Raw genomic sequence first — 12,185 nt, 5'->3', positions numbered from 1 at the left:
TCGTGATTGTCAAATTTGTAAAATCGAGTTGGCGTCTGTTTTTTTTTTTTTTTTACTTTCACTTTTATTTTTATTGAAGTATAGTTGACTTGCAATATTATATTAGTTTCAGGTATCACCGTCATTGCAACTTTAAATGTCTCTATGGAACGCTTTTGCCCTTGAATGATACAAAGTTTGCAATAAGATCCTGTGATTTTGGGGTTCCCATTGTGGCTCAGCAGGTTAAGAACCCAACTAGCATCCATGTGGACGTGGGTTTGATCCCTGGCCTCCCTCAGTGGGTTAAGGATCTGGCATTGCTGTGAGCTGTGGGGTAAGTCACAAACGCAGCTCGGATCTGGCGTTGCTGTGGCTGTGGTGTAGGCCAGCAGCTGCAGCTCTGATTTGACCCCTAGCCTGAGAACCACCATACGCCTCTGGTTCGGCCCTAAAAAGACAAAAGAAAAGAAAAATCCTGTGATTTTATTTGAGGAGCACCTGACTTTGTCAACATATGGTTTACGTGCATTACAGCCATGCTCAGTTTGCCAAAAACATGAAGCCCTGTGATCACAGCAGATCTTCCTAAGAAGCACTATTTCCATATCATTAGGAATTCTTGACTCAGTAGGATAGAAATGCTTTATGTGGCCATAGGAGTTACTCTTGCTTCACAAAATCACCAGAAGTGATGAGCCAAAGGGCCCTCACTTTGCAGAATCGCTGCATTACTAACCTCCCAGTACACTCCTTTATTGAATATTTATGTAAGAAGAGCCATCCCCTGCGCCTCGTTAACCCCTGAGCTCTGTCTGTTCTGATGTAGCTGCTCGTTAGAATGAAAGGGGGATGGGCAGTCCCTGGGCCTGCTCTGTGCTTCTGTGGGTTGATTCACTTCCGATCCAGCCCCAGAGGAAGGTGGCAGTGACCTCCGATGGGTGGCCTGGCTCATCCACGGTCACATGGATAGTGAGGTTGAAGCCAAGGGCCATGCCCAGGACTTCCCAAGAAATCAACTTATCAGCAACATCTTCTTACCGAAGGGCTGAAGTATGCGGGCTTGGGGTTGCTGTCTCTTTTTTTTTCTCTGTTTTTTCCTTTTTACAGCTGCACATACAGGATATCGAAGTTCCCAGGCTAGGGGTCAAATCAGAGCTGCAGGTGCCAACTGACACCACAGCCACAGCCACAGAGGATCTGAGCTGTATCTGTGAAGCTTGTGGCAACACCAGATCCTTAACTCACTGAGGCCAGGGATTGAACCTGCATCCTCATGAAGACTATGTTGGGTTCTTAACCTGCTGAGCCGCAATGGGAACTCCTATTGTCTTTTTTTTTTTTCTTTTTAGGGCCACACCAATGGCATATGGAGGTTCCCATATGGGGAATCAGAGGGGTCGAATCGGAGCTACAGCCGCCGGCCTACACCACAGCCACAGCAACGCAGGACCAGAGCCATGGCTGTGACCTACACCACAGCTCTCAGCAATGCCTGATCCTTAACCCACTGAGCGAGGCCAGGAATCGAACCTGCAACCTCATGGTTCCTAGTTGGATTTGTTTCCACTGCGCCATAATGGGAACACCTTTTTTTTTTTTTTAAGTCCTATACATCTGCGGATCAATATCAAGGGAAGGAAGTACCTGTTGTCTGTTGGGTGCCAGGCTGGCCCTGGGGTTTTGTAACTTGTCTTCTCACACAGTTGTTTCATGGAGATCAGGAATGCTGGTAATAAAATCTGACACCACCCAAAACCCTTTCCACCAGCAGAGCGAAAACCCCAGGCGGTATTTCTGTCACTGGATTGCCTCGTTCCTTGGCAACTGCTGGGTGAAGAATGTGCCGTCAAGTTTGAGGTCAGCCACCAGCGCTCAGAGCACAGTGGCCTTGAGCTCGGCTGAGTTCTCCACGAAGCCTCGGAAGCCACCCCCACCTCGTGCCCATTTGTCACAAGATCCCAGGAGTCGTCACTCCACGTGGCTCCAAGTCCCATGGGCCCCAGAGAATTCCAGGAGGGGTGTCACTGGTTCCCAAGAGGAGTTAAATCCTGGATGTCAGAGCAACGATAACTGTCTCCCAGCTACCAACATATAAGCACTTTGCGGTGTGTTGCCGCATTTACACCTCGCAACAGTCAAAGCAGGGGGAAACTGGTATTGCCCTTATTTCACAGAGAAGGAGGCCAAAGCCCAGAAAGGTTCTTTTGCCCAAGATGAAGCATCTAAAAACCCAACCGCTTGCCCCAGAATCCAGTCACCTAAACGTTGTTTCCATGTATGCTAAGTGTAGGTTCTTTATTATATTTTCATTTTTATTTATTTATTATTATGACTGCACCCGCAGCATATGGAAGTTCCCAGGCTAGGGGTTGAATCGAAGCTGCAGCTGCTGGCCTGCACCACAGCTACAGCAACACGGCATCTGAGCCGCATCTGAGAACTATGCTGTAACTCGCAGCCACACTGGATCCTTAACCCCCTGAGCGAGGCCAGGGTTCAAACCCGAATCCTCATAGACACTATGTCAGGTTCTTAAGTCGCTGAGCCACAGCAGGAACTCTAAACCACATGCTGTTGGATATGGGTGAGCGCCTGACCATGGAACACACGTCTGTGAAGAGGCTCGAGCAGGCGTGCTCTCTCCAGGGTGGGCAGATGGCAGCCTTTGATTCTTTTCATGCCTGAGGCCCGCAGTGAGGGGACTGTGGGTCCTAAGAACTGCTTTGGGAGTTCCCGTTGTGGTTCAGCAGAAACAAATCCGACAAGGAACCATGAGGTTGCAGGTTCGATCCCAGGCCTTGCTCAGTGGGTTAAGGATCCGATGTTGTCATGAGCTGTGGTGTAGTTTGCAGATACATGGCTCGGATCCCGAGTTGCTGTGGCTCTGGCATAGGCCGGCAGCTATAGCTCTGACTTAACCCCTACCTGGGAACCTCCATATGCCACGGGTACAGCCCTAAAAAAAAAAAAAAAAAAAAAAAAAAAGAAAGAAAGAACTCCTTTGGTTCCCTAACCACCAACATGGGGATAAGATACGTGAGCCACCCTTGAGATGCTTTCAGCAAATAGACCATTAGTTCAGTAGGCTAATGTAGGCAGTAGCTTCAAATGATGAAAAGAGTCTGGGGTTGTGTCCCAGCTAGAGGAGGGACCGCAGCCTGCCCTCAGGCCCCATACACCCGAGTCTTTGGCTCCTCTGCCCCTGGGATTCTGGCCCCCACCAGCCTGGATTCAGAGGTTAGCGGCTGAACACGATCCCACAGGCCAAGTCCTGGTCTATCATTACTCTGAACAGATTGAACTTTCTACATTCAGACCGAGAGAACAACAGCCACCGCTGTCTTGCTAGTCCCACCACCAGGCAGGATCCCAAAGACGCTGTGAGCCAGCCTTGTCCTGAAAGGCAGAATGCTCAGTGCGCAAAATCCCCCGTACGAGTTTGTCACCCAAGTCTCTGATCCTGCCACTGGCTGTCCTATGCCCGCAGCTGCCTTTCCCCTTGACCCTCCCCAGTGAACAAGGCACATCAGCCCAGACACGAAAGGCTACCTGTGATTACTGTCTTGGCTCGTTGTGCGAGGACGCGGACTCCAGGTGCCCAGGGGACCTCAGCACAAGGCTAATGGATGTGAGAACCTACCTGAGCCGTCATTCTGCCCCTTCATCTGTCGTTTTGAAACAAGACAAACCCGGTGAATGAGCAGGTGACAGCACTACAGCACAGTAAACGTCCAGGGGCCTCCTCTGTCCCCTATCCCCTCTGTCTCCCCATCCCTGCTGGCTTGCTGTCACCTCCCCCCACTCCCCGCACCGTCCCCCCGCCCCCCTCCCAAAGGAGGCAGGTACAATAGCAGCCTTATCCTGTGAGTTCTCATTTCTCGTTATCCTGGGCCAGTGCTGGACAGGGCCCCGCAGACTCAGAGTAACTGTTTCAGTGATGAGGTAGCAAAATACAGAGTGTGCTCAAAGCTCAGGATTCTGCTCTCAGAGTCCTGTGCTGTGGAGTTCCCTTGTGGGTTAAGGATCCGGCATGGTCAGTGCTGTGGCTCGGGTTCGATCCCTGGCCCAGGAATTTCCATATGCTGGGGAGGGGCAAAAAAAAAGAAAAAAGAATCCTATGTTGTAACTAGATCACTGATGATCACAAAATAAAAGAGATGGAAGCGTTCCCGTCATGGCTCGGCAGTAATGAAGCCCACTAGCATCCATGAAGACTCAGGTTCGATCCCTGGCCTTGCTCAGGGGGTTAAGGATCTGGCATTGCCGTGAGCTGTGGTGTAGGTCGCAGACATGGCTCAGATCCCCAGGTGTGGCTGTGGTGTAGGCTGGCAGCTGTAGCTCGGATTCCACCTCTAGCCTGGGAACTTCCACATGCTGTGGGTTCGGCCCTAAAAGGAAAAAAAAAAAAAAGAGAGAGAGAGAGAGAGATGGAGATAAACGATTGAGGGTGTGAATATGCAAATCACCCCCCCCCAAACTGAGGGCTGCTCTGAATTTAACTCTTAGACCTTCACAAAAGCAATTCACGTGTGAACCGGTGTCCATCTTTTCTTGTAAGTTTCCAGGTCGGAAGCACGTGGCATTTCTAGAGGTAACCCAGCTTTGAACCAGGAGAGAATTTTAGAGCAGCACAGCTCTTAATTTTTTTCCTTGGGCAGTAAATATGATTCAAGTTATTGATTATAGGATTTCATCAGCTTTACTCTAAAGGAAGTCAAAAATTGATTGAAAATGTCTAAAATAAATGACACAAATTGACTGTTAGCAAATACACTTCGACCTCTTAAAATTTAACGGAAGCTGTCTATATTAGAAAATTCATCCTGAGCTGAGATGGAGGAAAAGAAAAGGAAATATTAGCTGGCCTAAAATAGCAATTTGTTAAAAATAGTGAGAGAGAGAGAGAAAGAGAATTTCAGAGTGTGTGGACACCCTATGCTTGTTGAAACAATTAAGATTGAGGAGTTGGACGTTTTTCTTTTTCAAAAGCAACACATTTCCTATATAACACTTCGGAACGTACTACTGTAGTTAGAATCTAACTCGGAGCTGCTTGTAATTTTTTTTTTTTAAGGCCGAACCCGCAACATATGGAGGTTCCCAGGCTGGGGGTCGAATCGGAGCTACAGCTGGCGGCCTACGCCACAGCCACAGCAACGTGGGATCTGAGCCACGTCTGTGAAAGTCAGTCTTGCAGCCTTGGTGGTTGGGGAAGCAAACAGGATCAGACTTTCATTCTACGGGAGGAAACTTCAGAAGAGCCCTGGAAGTTCTGTTATTACACAGAGCTCGATGTAATAGATCATCTGCAATTTTTAAAAAAAAAAAAAGTTTTAGGAGTTCCCATTGTGGCGCAACGGAAACGAATCTGACTAGGAACCATAAGGTTGCTGGCTCGATCCCTGGCCTCGCTCAGTGGGTTAAGGATCCAGCCTTACCGTGAGCTGTGGTACAGGTCGCAGACGTGACTCAGATCTGGCGTTGCTGTGGCTGTGGTGTATGTAAGCTGGCAGCTGTAGCTCCGATTGGACCCCTAGCCTGGGAACCTCCATATGCCTCAAGAGCAGCCCTAAAAACCAAATTAAAAAAAAAAAGAGAGAGAGAGAGAGAGAGAGAAGAAAACAGGAGTTCCTGTCGTGGCGCAGTGGTTAATGAATCCGACTAGGAACCATGAGGTTGCGGGTTCGATCCCTGCCCTTGCTCAGTGGGTTAAGGATCCAGTGTTGCCATGAGCTGTGGTGTAGGTTGCAGACTCGGCTCAGATCCCGCGTTGCTGTGGCTCTGGCGTAGGCCGGTGGCTACGGCTCCGATTCGACCCCTAGCCTGGGAATCTCCATATGCTGCGGGAGCAGCCCTGGAAAAGGCAAAAAGACAAAAAAAAAAAAAAAAAAAAAAAAAAGCATGTTAGGGCAAACATTTATAATGGATCACTTCCACCCAGCACAGCATGAAATGGGGCAGGCAGGTTCTTTCTGTCCTTGGAGGCTTCCCTCCAGTGCTATGTTTCTCAAAAAGGCTGTAGAAAGGCTACTGGCAGCTGAAAAAAAAGGCACAACATGAGAGTTTTGCATGCAGTTTTATTTGGGGCAGAATGAGGACTATAGCCCGGGAGGCAGCATTTCAGAGAGCTCTGAAATATCGCTCCTAAGAGGCAGGGGAACATCAGTGTATACGTGATTTCGGTGAAGCAGGGAGGCACATGCCATTGAGCATCCAATTTGCAGAAGGTCGCTGCTCATCATGAAGAGCCAACATCACCATGAAGGATTTGAGTGCTCTTCTAGATATAAAGAGATGCTAGAATTGGGCTCATAAAATCCTGTCCTGAAAACGTCTAGCTGAAGACCTGTCCTGCCAGTTTCCCGTCCTGCACAGACGGCCTTGTCCCTGAGCTCTTGCAGGGGGTGTTGAGGGTTGGCACCTGCAGCAGCTCGTGATGCAATCCACGGAGAGACAGCTGACAGGTGCCCATCTCCATATGCCCCAAGTGTGGCCCTATCAGATAGAAAAATCTACCAAACTTTTGTAGAAGATTTTCAAATGCAAGAGAAATGTCTCTAGGATGCTTCCTGCCGTGCGTGTGGAGCTGATGTGTAGATGCCCACACTGCCCCACTCAGGAATGTGTCTTTCAAATGGGGATGGGACACCCTCCTACCTGAGTAGTTTTGGGGAATGGACCCCCCTTGACCCCGGCAGTGTCAGATGTGCCTCGGGGTAATTGTTCCTTTAGAGCTGTCTTCACTCTAGTTGAATTCTGGTCCTGCTTTCCTAAAGCCACTCCACCAACCTCACATCTCTGCACTGTCCCCCCCTGAGGGCAGGTGGCCCCTTGCCACCACCTGTGAGAAACTATAGCCATGGCTCCTATCGAGAAGAAGCCCTACCAGCCAGGGCCTGGGAGTCTAGACTGGCTTTGAATCAGAATCCAATTAGCAGGTTATCTTTACATTTTAGATGCCTATTTAAAGGGGCTTTTAACTCTAAAAATAATATGTGCTCAGTTTTATCATTTTTTAATTTTTTAAAATTTTTTATCTTTTTAGGGCTGCACCTGCATCACATGGAAGTTCCTAGGCTAGGGGTCCACTAGGAACTATAGCTGCCAGCCTACGCCACAGCCACAGCAACGCCAGATCTGAACCAGCATCTGCGACCTATACTATAGCTCATGGCAACACCAGATCCTTAATCCACTGAGTGAAGCCAGGAATCGAACCTGCGTCCCCATGGTTACTAGTCAGATTCATTTCTGGTGAGCCATGATGGGAACTCCTGTGCTCAGTTTTAAAAATTGGGGGAGGGAGTTTCCTAGTGGCCCAGTAGGTTAGGGATCTGACCTGTCACTGCTCTGGTTCACGTTCAATCCCTGGCCCCAGAACTTCTGCATGCCATGGGCACGGCCCCAAAAAATAGGTGGAAAAAAAAAAAGGTAAAAGGGTAAAGAAAGAAAAAAATAATTCCAATACCACCCTCCAGGGACAGGATGTTAACTATTTTTTTTGTCGTGAAAATTGAAATTTACCATGAAAGTACAAAAAATTAAAAATCGCGATGAACCCGCATGTATGCAGCACTTAACTTCAAAGAGGACTGATGTTTAGCTAATCTTGCTTTATCTGTCCTTCCAATGCCCACCCCCCTGCCCCACCCACTGAGGTCTTTTAAAGAAACTTGCAGACATCATTGCACTTCATCTGCAGCTTGTATGTGTACCTCTAATAGATGTGCACATAGATGCTTCACAAAGAAAGATTTTAAATGTCCAAAGTATAAATAATATGAATAACGTTCTCTGGTCACAGTGCACCCATCGACCTCAAAACCCCCAAAAGGCCCTCCTCCTGTAAACTCAATGCATACTATTAAGCTACGCTTGGGAGAAGGAAGAGTTTTCAGAACAAAGTTGCACAATTTCTAGAAAGTAATGATCATGGAAGAAAACTATAAAAGAATGTATGTGATTCTACGAAAATAGGATCTAGAAAAATATATAGAATTTAATATCAGAACCCCTAAAATTAAAAATAAATCAGTCAAAAGTCTAAATCAGGGAGTGCCCGTTGTGGCACAGTGGAGACGAGTCCAACTAGGAACCATGAGGTTGTGGGTTCGATCCCTGGCCTTGCTCAGTGGGTGAAGGATCCGGCGTTGCCGTGAGCTGTGGTGTAGGTTCCAGATGTGGCTCAGATCTGGCGTTGCTGTGGTTGTGGTGTAGGTGAGTGGCTACAACTCCAATTAGACCCCTAGCCTGGGAACCTCCATGTGCTGCAGGCGCGGCCCTAAAAAGACAAAAAAAAAAAAAAAAAAAAAAAAAAAAAAGTCTAAATTAGGAGCTAGAAAAGGACTGATTAAATCAAAGAAAGACGGAAGGAATTAATAAGGTTCAAATCAGAAATTAATGCATTGTAAAAGAGTATTACATCAAAAAACTGGTAGTTTGAAAAAATCAACAAAATTGGAAAATGATAATTATTTTTGTCTTTTTAAAAAATTACTTTTAGGGCCGCACCTGAGGCATATGGAGGTTCCCAGGCTAGGGGTTGAATTGGAGCTGCAGCTGCCAGCCTACACCACAGTCACAGCAACCTGGGATCCAAGCCATGTCTGCGACCTATACCACAGCTCACAGCAACTCCAGAATCCTTAACCCACTGAACAAGGCCAGGGATCGAACCCACGTCCTCATGGATACTAATCAGGTTCAGGTTTGTTACCACGGAGCCATAATAGGAACTCCTTGACTCTTATGTTTTTTGTTTGTTTGTTTGTTTTCTTTTTGCCATTTCTTTGGCCGCTCCTGCGGCATATGGAGGTTCCCAGGCTAGGAGTCGAATCAGAGCCGTAGCCACCGGCCTACACCAGAGCCACAGCAACACGTCTGCGACCACAGCTCAAGGCAACACCAGATCGTTAACCCACTGAGCAAGGCCAGGGATCGAACCTGCAACCTCATGGTTCCTAGTCGGATTCATTAACCACTGCGCCACGACGGGAACTCCAACTCATGTTTTGAAGTAAAAAACGGTGACCCCCTGAAACGCTAGGCCCCAACTCTGGGTGTCAATAAAAGCAGTTTGTGCTCTCTCTCCCCATGACCTTGCTGTGTGGCCCCAGGTATGGCATGTAATTTCTGGGTCCTATGAGTAATAAATGTTTTTTTCAAAGTTTCCTGATGATTATTGCTGAAGCATCTTGCAATCACAACAACCACAAGGGCTGCTCCAGCCACAACATCGGTTACTGGCAGACTAAGACTGGCGCATAACAATGGCCTCATTTGACTTCATCTCCAAGTGCCGTCACTTCTAAGATACCCGAGGGTGAGGGCTCCACCATACGAATCTGGGGAGGACACAGTTCTGTCCATAGCAGGCTCGGTCACTTAAGAGATGCAAGGTCCTGGATAATTAACATTAAAGGGTTCCGTCTCTTCCTCTCTAAAAGGGAAAGATAGCAGATAGCATTGCTTATTTCATCCATGAGGACTACATCTGGCTGCAGGTACCAAAGACGTAATTAACGTAATTACCGTAAATTAACCAAATAAATAGAGGTTGCACTTTTCTCAAGCAACAGGAAGCTGGAAGCAGATGGTCCAGGGTTGCTGCAGCTGAGGAACCCATCAAGAACCAGGCTCCTTCTGGCTTCCTGCATCAAGCATCATCTGAAAGCTTGGCTCTTCTGCCTTTAAGCACCTGACTTGTACATTAAGCAGGATGACAGGGGAGAAGCGAATGGCCAAAGGATGGCCACGTGGATGCCATGGGTGTCTGCTCCCTCTTGAAAAAGCTCCTAGGACCTCCTTCCCTTCTTTCTTTTTCTTTTTCTTTTTTTTGGTGTGTGTGTCTTTTTGCCATTTCTTGGGCCACTCTCGCGGCATATGGAGGTTCCCAAGCTAGGGGTCGAATCGGAGCTGTAGCCACCGGCCTATGCTAGAGCCACAGCAACGCCAGATCCGGGCCACGTCCGCAACCTACACCACACCTCACAGCAACGCTGGATTCTTAACTCACTGAGCAAGGCCAGATTGGAACCCACAACCTCAGGGTTCCTAGTCGGATTTGTTAACCCCTGCGCCACAACGGGAACTCCCGGACCTCCTTCCTTTCTGCTGCACTGGCTAGAGCTGATTGTTGCATCATGTTAGCCTCGAAGGGGCATGGAGGGGTCAGTATCGTAACCAGGTTCATTGCTGCCTTGAGCAGAATCGGAGCTCTGCTAGTGAGGAAGAAAAGGGGAAAGGATATGAGACAGTCAACTACTCATATCCTCCGTGCCTAACCTCAGGGTGGTTGAAGCCTTAATTGAGATCTCTTGTGTGAAGGCAGACAAATGAATAGGGAAGGTGACAGAAAACTCAGCCATGAATCAACACGTGAGTTCTTGAAACATCATCAGCTGTGTAAATGCAGGAGCCCGTGACGGCAAGACCAATGAAAAGAGAAGGCTGAGCAGCCAGCTGGCCGAGCATCTCAAGGTCCCGCTGTTCTGACCCCCATCAGGGAGGGTCAACATTGAGAACGGACACCTCCATGTGTTTCTGAGGCTCTGACTTTGCTGGCCCTGGAGGGACGGCCCCTCCCAGGGTGAGCCGACTCCTAGAGACAGCAGGTAACTGGCCTGGGAACACAGCTTTCATGCGCAAACCAGCCAATCCAGAGCCTACCCCGACCACCTCCCTTACCGAGCTCTCACACTCAAGGCCACTTATCCCCCTGCCCCAGTCACTCCAGGGCCAGGTATCAGACAGCTAGGGACAGCCCTACACTCCAGAGCCTGCTGGACCGGTTCAAACTAGCCAGTCCCCAGCCTGCCTGCTTGCCTTGCCCATTCCCTCCTGTTAAACCACAGAGGAGGCTTTTGCTCACGTTTCCCCTCCAATCCCTCCATCTCCATCTCCTGACCAATTCTGGTGCCTCTTCCTGTGGCCCCGCAAATACCCCTCCTCCTGGGAACTGCAAGTAACAGGCTGCCTCTTCTCTCTCTCTCTCTCTCTCTTTTTTTTTTTTTTTTTTTTTGTCTTTTTAGGGCTGCTCCCATGGCATATGGAGGCTCCCAGGCCAGGGGTCAAATCGGAACTGTAGCTGCCAGCCTACACCACAACCACAGCAACGCCAGATCCAAGCTGTGTCTGCAACCTACACCACAGCTCACGGTAACACCAGATCCTTTAACCCACTGAGGGAGGCCAGGGATCGAACCTGTGTCCTCATGGATGCTAGTCAGATTCGTTTCCGCTGAGATACGACAGGAGCTCCCAGGCTGTCTTCTGTTGTCTCCTGATCTGTTGGCTTCACTGCCTGCAAATAGTAATAAAACCTATGTGGGGTTTTTTGTTCATTTGTTTTCTGCTTTGGGGAGCTGCACTTGCAGCATATGGAGGTTCTCAGGCTAGGGGTTAAATCAGAGCTACACCTGCTGACCTACACCACAGCCACAGAAACATAGGATCAGAGCCGCATCTGTGACCTACAGAACAGCTCACGACAATGCCGGATCCTTAACCCACTGAGTGAGGCCAGGGATTGAACCTGCATCCTCATGGGTACTAATCGAGTTCATTACTGATGAGCCACAACAGAAGCTCTAGAACCTATTATTTTAACACAGAGGATAAGACGAAAATACGCAAGCCCAAGTGGTTTTGAGAACAGCTCGGGCCTGGGGGCAAGGCTGGGCTCCCGGTGTGCAATTTGGCCTTGGGTGGGCTCCGTGCCTCTGCCCAGCTCTGAAGGTGCCGCTTCGTCCGTGGAGATGGGATGCACAGGAGCATGGGGACACCTGCCCCTGCCTCCGGGGTGGCCCTTCTTGGCAGCTCTTCCCCACATGGCTATCTGACCCACACCCCACCGTCCAGCCTCACCCACCTCTCCCAGTCACACTGGTCAGGAAGCTGGGTGGGGTGCAGTGGCTAGACGTTTGGCTTTCCAGGGTGTGGGCTCTAGCTGAACCCATGTTTGGGGAACCGAGGTGGGTGAAAAAGCTGCTAAGTTTAGAATTTCAAAGAAAGGTTCACAGCCTGTGAACCCAGATGCGTTCTGGGCTGCTTCAGGAACAGGAAGTTTATAGAAAGCCGTGGGAAATGGAGAACTTCCTTGGATACAAACACAGCCTGGTTACCTATGAGCTCTAGATCTTGGCATTGTAAGAAGGAGTTTCAATAGCTGGAGGCCAAGCAGACTCCCCAGAAGCACGTGTAGT

The sequence above is a fragment of the Sus scrofa genome, chromosome 13, assembly GCF_054392235.1.
Source record: "Sus scrofa isolate SSC_HxYL_T2T_F1_AM1 chromosome 13, Sscrofa_HxYL_maternal_Yorkshire_Landrace_v2.0, whole genome shotgun sequence".
Taxonomy (NCBI): domain Eukaryota; kingdom Metazoa; phylum Chordata; class Mammalia; order Artiodactyla; family Suidae; genus Sus; species Sus scrofa.
The sequence above is the reverse complement of the archived record's forward strand: the minus strand, read 5'-3'. Positions refer to the sequence as shown.